This window comes from Panthera uncia, chromosome E3 (genome assembly GCF_023721935.1).
Source record: "Panthera uncia isolate 11264 chromosome E3, Puncia_PCG_1.0, whole genome shotgun sequence".
Classification (NCBI taxonomy): Eukaryota; Metazoa; Chordata; class Mammalia; order Carnivora; family Felidae; genus Panthera; species Panthera uncia.
Window position 1 is genome coordinate 13,512,234 of NC_064815.1, and position 7,457 is coordinate 13,519,690.

Genomic DNA, 7,457 nt, shown 5'->3' on the forward strand with positions numbered 1-7,457 from the left:
CCCCCTCCCCCCCCCCCCCCCCCCCCCCCCCCCCCCCCCCCCCCCCCCCCCCCCTCCTCCCCCCCCCCCCCCCCCCCCCCCCCCCCCCCCCCCCCCCCCCCCCCCCTCCACCTCCTCCTCCCACCACCAACCCCTGTCCAAGTCCATGCCATCCGGGAGCCCCCCTGCTGCACAATCAGGAATGATAGTGGGTAGAAAACAGGAGCCGTGGGCTTTGAGCATGATGGTGTTTGAAGAGCCACAGTCCCTAAGTGTGCAAGGCTGTGAGCCCCTCGGTCACCACCTGAGCCCCTCGGTCACCGCCTAAGGAAGCTGCAGATTCGTGCAGCTATTTTTATTCTCTGCTGAGGATCTTAGGGAAGCTCCCAGAACAAGGGAGTGGCCGGGCCCACCTGAGGCTCGAAGGAGATGGGTCGTGCTGGCACTTTGCGCAACTCAGCAGCCCCAGCCCCATTTTGACGCCCCGCAGAATTATTTTTGGAGTTCTCTTAACTCAACAAGTATTCGCTGACCGCTTACAGGGGACCAGGCCACATTGTCATACAGCTCCTTTGCCTTGTGTCTTTGGCCAAGATTTATCCACCTCTGCGCCTTGCCCAGACATTCTGGGAGAAAGGTCTTCTCCAAATCCAAGGAAGGGGCATTTGGACTTCTGGGGTGTATTTCTTCAGCTGTGAGAACAAACCTGTCACTTCATTTCCCCCAACTCTGGCCACCACCCTCCGTATCCCCAACATCAGGTGTTAATTGAGAGCACGTATTGAACGTGTACTCTGTGCCGGCCTGCTAACAGCTGCACAGGCGCTGTCTCATCGGGGGTCTTGTACTGTTATGATCCCTCTTTTACGGAGGAGGAAACGGAGTTTCAGAGAGTGTAAGTGATCCCAAGGTCCCAAGACCACCTGGAGGGTCTCAGGAACCCTTTGGACCTTACCCATCCCGCAGGGCTCCAAGGCCAGGCACAGCCGTCCTTTCCAATCCCTGGCAGGAACCCCCGCCTGGGGATGCCGCCCTGGCTACGCCAGCTCCTGAAACACGACCGCCCCACACCTTCCGCGTCAGTGACTTGGCTGGGGACCAGGCTCAGACTTCCCTTCAGCCCCGCCTGATGCCCAGCACTCCAGAAGCTCCTCTGAACTCTGAGTACTCACTGCCCACTCCAAATGGATTCCCTCTTTGTGAGTCTGTGTGCTCTCTCCCCAATGAGACAAAGCTCCCGCGGGAAGGTCCTGGCCTGTTTCCTGACATCCCCACAGAGCCAGCATGGTGCGGGCGGCCATGTTGCTCACTGGGGCGACGACGGATTGATCCGTCTGTGGCTTCATTCTGCTCTGGGCGCCTTTCCAGATGGCCTCCCAGCAGCCCAGCTGAGACGCCCTAAGATTCCACCCCACCCCCAGAAGCTCCCCAGCTTGACCCAGGCTGTGTGTGCCTTGTCTGCCCTTGGCTCCTGGAATGAGTGACAGGTCTGCCCAGTTTGTCTGCTGTCTCCCAGAGTCCTATTATGGCGGCGACTTGGGGAGTGAAAACAAACAGGTCTGGGTTCAGATTCCAACTCGGCTACTCGGCTGGGTCTTCCTCAGATCACGTCCTTCATTTCCTTGAGCTGCAGTGCCCTCTCCCATGAGACAAGGGGCAAAACGCACAGGCAAACACATAACAAGACAAAGGCCTCCTACAGCCCTGGGACACACACCTCACAAGGGGGACCAGCTTCCCAGACGGGAAGAAAGGGAACTCCTGTGAATGAAGGGCTCCCCCGAGTGACCCACCAGGCTGCATAGTGACCGTCATCATGACCATCGTCCATGTAGTCTGGGTCCCAGACACATGCCAAATGCTGTATTTATAGCATCTCATTTGCTTGGCCTCTCTGGCTTTCCAGCTGAGAAAACTGAAGCATAGACGTGAAGAAATTTGAACGAGGTTGCACCAGCAAGAAGGGGCAGGCAGGTTCTAACTTGGGGTTGGCTAGTCCTGAACCTGCGCTCTTAACTACCAAGCCATCCCAGCAGATGAGAGAAGAGATGAGAGCCCCCTGGCTCTCTTCAAGGCCGTTGCGTCGTGCAGGAATCGGACAGTGGGAGGCGAGATGGGAAGAGGACAGGGGATGTGTGTGCTCCTCGGCCTCTTCCGGGGACCACAGCAGAATGTGGAGAAGTCACTGCTCCCAGGGATGGATGAGACCCTGGAGTCACAGCACTGGAGAGAACGAGGCTCCTGTTTCTGTGCAGGTTGATGAGTTGTTCTGGCAAAGTGAGGTCTGGAGAGACCACAGCCTGGTTTTGGCGTGTGGAGTGTTGGCGGGTCTGGAAGCCCAGAGAGAACGCACACCCCCAACACCCTGGGCTGGGGGATCTGTGTTTGGAGATGGCATCCATGGCCATAAGGAAAGGAGCTTCTCTTGAGAAGCATCACATGTGCCGGGGGGTGGGGCATGCAGAATAGAAAGACCCTGAGCATCTCCTGGGAGCCGACGCAGAATTTCGGGCCCCGCTCCAGACCTCCCGGCTCAGAATCTCTGAGGAATCTGTATTTTAGCAAGTGCTCCTGGGGGTTCTGCACCCCCTGAAGTTTGAGAAGCACCACCCTTGAGGATTCTAGCCTCTGGGCCTTTGCACATGTCGGCCAGCCCTCCAGAATGCTCTCCCCCTTGTTCTCAGTGTGGCTGACTCACGTTCAGCATCCTGCCTCAGCTCAGACAACCCTTCTAGAGGCTTCCCGTCCATCCCACTGTGATTGGCGGTCATGGCACCTTACTTATTGCCTTCATAGCATGTTTCCTACGCAGTAATGAGCTTGCTTCTTCTCCCCCACATCCAGAAGGGCAGGGATTTCATTCATCTAATGTTCTTCTGCACCCCTAGAACCAAGCATGGTGCTTAGCACATAGTAGGCAGTCTGTAGATCTTTTTTTTTTTTTTTTTTTTGGACAAATTAATGAACAAACATCTTCCTGCCTAGAGTCTAGCTCCTGGCCAAACCAGCTTATAGGCTCGCAGTCCTCTAGTTAAATTAAATGATGCCTCCCTCGGGGCAGTCTCAGCAACACAGGCCCAAGGGCCTGGTGGATCAGAAGGAAATTTCCGGTTGCAGATGGGGGCAGGGTGGCACTGAGCAAATTCAGGCTGCTCTCATCACATGAAGTATGACCGTTGATGTCACATGCCTGTGGGCATGGAATGTGAGTGCTGCCCACCCCAGATGGAAGGGGGTCACCTGGTCCCTTCATTCCCCCAGGGGGCTACCCGACAGCCCACCAGCAGGGGACACCCATGCTCCCACGGCAGATGCCTGGTACCCAGACAGGGCACTAAATAACATCTCACCCCATGAGGAGAAAGGTATTTGCTTTTCAATTCACAGTATCCAGCTTGGATTTAATAACATCACTTTGTTTCCATTGTATGTATCTTTTGCAATGCCCTTCTATTTATGGCCAGCGGTACTAGCTTTCCATTTACAGTTGGGTTATAAAGTTTCCTTTTAAAATACATCTCAGTTAAAAAAAAAAAAAAGTGAGTTGATTTAAAGAGCAATAGAAGACAAATGCCAAAACATGTGATATAAATATATGGAGAAAGGCATACAAATGGAAGAGTGTGGTCTGCCGTAGCCGTACCTCTAGTCTCTTCCTCAGATGCATTCCAGGAATCAGAACGGTAGGATTTTAGAAAGGTGCTAGGGGACATCTACTATAGATGGCTGAACACCTCTGTAACAGCCTCCCGCCATCAGATAGATGCATCCATCGCTCTGCAGCAAAACTCGGGAATATTGCACCAAGTGAGACCAACGAAGACCACGAATGCTTTCCCAAGTCAGCTCAGGTCAGGTTCTGCCCCCAGCTGAGTCCATGTGACGATCTCCTAGTTTTGCTCCCAAATAAATCCTAAGGTGCCTTTATTTGCTCAGAGCTGTTTGGAATTCCGAATTTCGAATTAGGGATGGTAGCCCTTGGAAATGATATTTAGACTAATCCTAGCTGGGAGTTAATGAGTATTTCACCAAGGGGCACTTGGCTGGCTCAGTTGGAAGAACGTGTGACTCTTGATCGCGGGGTCATGAGTTCGAGCCCCGCTATTGGATATAGGGGTTACTTAAATAAATTTTTTAAAAAGAATTTTAGGGGCACCTGGGCAGCTCAGTCAGTTAAGCATCAGACTTTGGCTCAGGTCATGATCTTGCGGTTTGTGGGCTCAAACCCCGTGTCAGGCTCTGTGCCGACAGCTCGGAGCCTGGAGCCTGCTTCAGATTCTGTGTCTCCCTCTCTATCTGCCCCTCCCCCACTCTCTCATGTGTGCTCTCTCTCTCTCAAAAATAAACATTGGAAATTTTTTTTTAATTTTAAAAATGAGTATTTCAGCATGCTATCTGCCTCATCTATTTGATCTCATTCAATCCTCACAATAACCCTGAGAGTTAAGTACTATGATTATGCCCATTTTCCAGATGAGGAAACTGAGACATCACTTCCCAAGGTTACACAGCTAGCACCATGGCAGAACGTGCATTAGAAGCTAGAAAAGCACGAGTAGGAGAGCAAAACAGCCCAGAACTCAAATGGAGCCGCCGCCATTCCCTCCTGGTGACTCCCACTGTCCTACTTGGATTGAGATCCTCACATCAGCATCATTGTGTAGTTAGGTGAGACAGAGGAGGCACCACCTCCAGATGCCCCAGAGAAACACGGCCCAGCCAGCACCTGAGGACAGCTCTGTGAGCTCGTTAGCACTTCCAAGGAACCCTGGGGCACCCCTGGGTATGGCCAGAAACTGCCAAGACAAGCTGTAAGCTTCATGCTGAGGGCTTCTTCTAGCCTCCAACCTACCTGCACCCCCCGCCCCCATCATGCAGACTCTCGATGGCCTCTCTTTCCCCTCTAGTTGCCCTGTTTCCTGAACACGCAACCCCACACCAGACAGTGATCAGCTAGACATTTCCTTATATGTTATCTCTGCTTTTAGTTTTAAACTTTTAAATTTTCAAGTTTTAAATTTGAGAAATATGGGAAAACAGAGTCAAAGAAAGCAAAACCCACTCATAATCCACTTTAAAAAATAGAGAGTAAAAAAAAATAAATAAAAAATAAAAATAAATAAAAAAATAAAAAATAGAGAGTAAGAGGCAAAAGTTGCCTTCCCAATTCTGCCACTCAAATGCTATGCCCTCCCCACCCCACAGAGGTAGCCACTGTTGAAAGTAACTTTATTAATCTTTTTCTGTGCCTAATGAGACATATCTGTGTGCAGATCTGTATCCATGACTATTTGAAATCTAAATCAATATCTACCTATCTAGCTTCAATCCACAAAAGAACCTATGTACAGCTGCTCAGACAGTGCACTGTTCAACTCCTGGGGCCACCATTCACATTAACTGCCTTATAATCCATTTGCACATATTTTTTGCTTGCAAAAATGAGATGAGGGCTTCCATATTGAACTGCAACTTTTTAAAAATATACCCATTATGGACCTCTTTCCTGGTCACCTATATAGTGAATCCAACCCATAAAACCACCAGAAGATGTTTCCAAGCTTTTTGACTCTTAACACTGTCCCTTTAACACTTGTAGCAGCCCTCCGAGGGTAGCATCATTATACCCATTTTAAGCTAAGGAAACTAAAGCTCAGAGAAGTCAAGTAACTTGCCTGAGGATAAACAGTACATAGTGGAGCCAAGAGGAGTATGGGTGGAGCAAGCTGTGGGTGGGCAAGGGCCAGATCACACAGGACCACACAGGCCAGGTTAACAACTTTGCTCATTATCCCATGAGAAGCCACCTTGTCTGAGGTTCCCTCCCATGCAACACACAATGGACAGACATCTGATAAATACTCACACATTACCTACTTTGCATGAGGTCTCGTGTGAGACGTTTGAGATACACAGGCACTTGTATTCCGGTGAAGGAGTCAGAAAGTAAACAAGGCAATAAATAGAAATAATTAGCACACTCAGATAGAATCATAAGCTGTACGAAGGAAGTGACTGGAAGCGGTTAAGGCAGGACGTGGAGACCTGAGTGTTAAGAACGAGCCAGCTCCCCAAAGGCCCAGGACAGAGTGGTCGGGCAGGCAGGCCGGCCACAGCAAAGGTCTCACAGACAGAAAATGTGTGCTAGAGGAACAGTAAGGAGAGCAGCAGACCCAGGGCTGTGGCTGGACCTTAGAATAACCTGGCGGAGCCTCTAAAAAAGACTGGGCCCGGGGCGCCTGGGTGGCTCAGCCGATTAAGCATCCGACTTCGGCTCAGGTCATGATCTCACGGTCCGTGGGTTCGAGCCCCGCGTCAGGCTCTGTGCTGACAGCTCAGAGCCTGGAGCCCGCTTCGGCTTCTGTGTCTCCCTTTCTCTCTGCCCCTCCCCTGCTCGTGCTCTGTCTGTCTCTCTTTCTCTCTCAAAAGTAAATAAAAAATTTAAAAAACAAGTTAAATAAAAAGATGGGGCCCATATCCACAGGTTCTGATAGAATCCCCATGGTAGGGTCCAGGCACCAGTGCTATTTCAGTTTCTGGGGTGGGGGGGGGCGGTGCTTCTGGGGTCAGCCAGGCCTGGCTACTCAAAGTGTGGTTCATGGACCAGGAGCATGAGCAGCACCCAGGAACTGGTTAGAAATCCCAGAAGCAGGCAGAATCTCAGGGTCTCCCCCAGACCTGCGTGTTCAGAGCCTGCGTTTTCAGGGGTGCCCAGGCTAGTCACACGCGTATTCAAGTTTGAGAATGGCTGATCTAGAGCATAGCAAGAGGGAGAGGGTGCAAGAAGGACAAGGCGGGATGGCAGAGGGGAGAGAAGGTCCCATGGGTTCTACACGAAGCCCGTGGTTCCAGTTCAGGTGCAACCCAGGCGTGCGTGCACCACGCACAGAAGCTCACACCCCCGCCAGCACACGTGTATACAGTCATGTGCACACCCAGGCACCACACACCCCTTTCCATTCTCTGATTTTCTGGAATACGTTGGCATCCGCCTCTGCCGACCCCATCTCTCTCCCTCTCTCTCTCTCTCTCTCTCTCCCTCTCTCACACACGCAGACACACACGTGCGCGCGCTGCGGCCCTCACACGTCCTGCCCAGAGACACCCCACCACACGTCCATCATACTGCAGGTCCCGAGGAGATCCTAGTGGGCGAGTGGGCAGGGGAATGGGGAATCGAGAAGGAGAGACTCGCCTTCTCTCTCCCCCTCTGAGCCAGGCAAAGGGCCTGGAAGGAAAAGCTCAGATGCCGGGGAGAAACCGCGCAGGCTGCAAGGTTACCTTGCAGAACGAAATCCCAGTGTGGTGTTTGCTCAAAATGCCAGAACTATTCCTGGATGTCAGGTGCGGTTAATGGTTGCCATGGCAACCTCCCATGCTTAATGAATAGAAGAGAGTAAAAGATTCTGGATATAAATGTCAGGGCCTGGGCTGGATTTGCTTGGGAGCAAAGCTGTTTAGCGCTGGGCAGAGCTGAC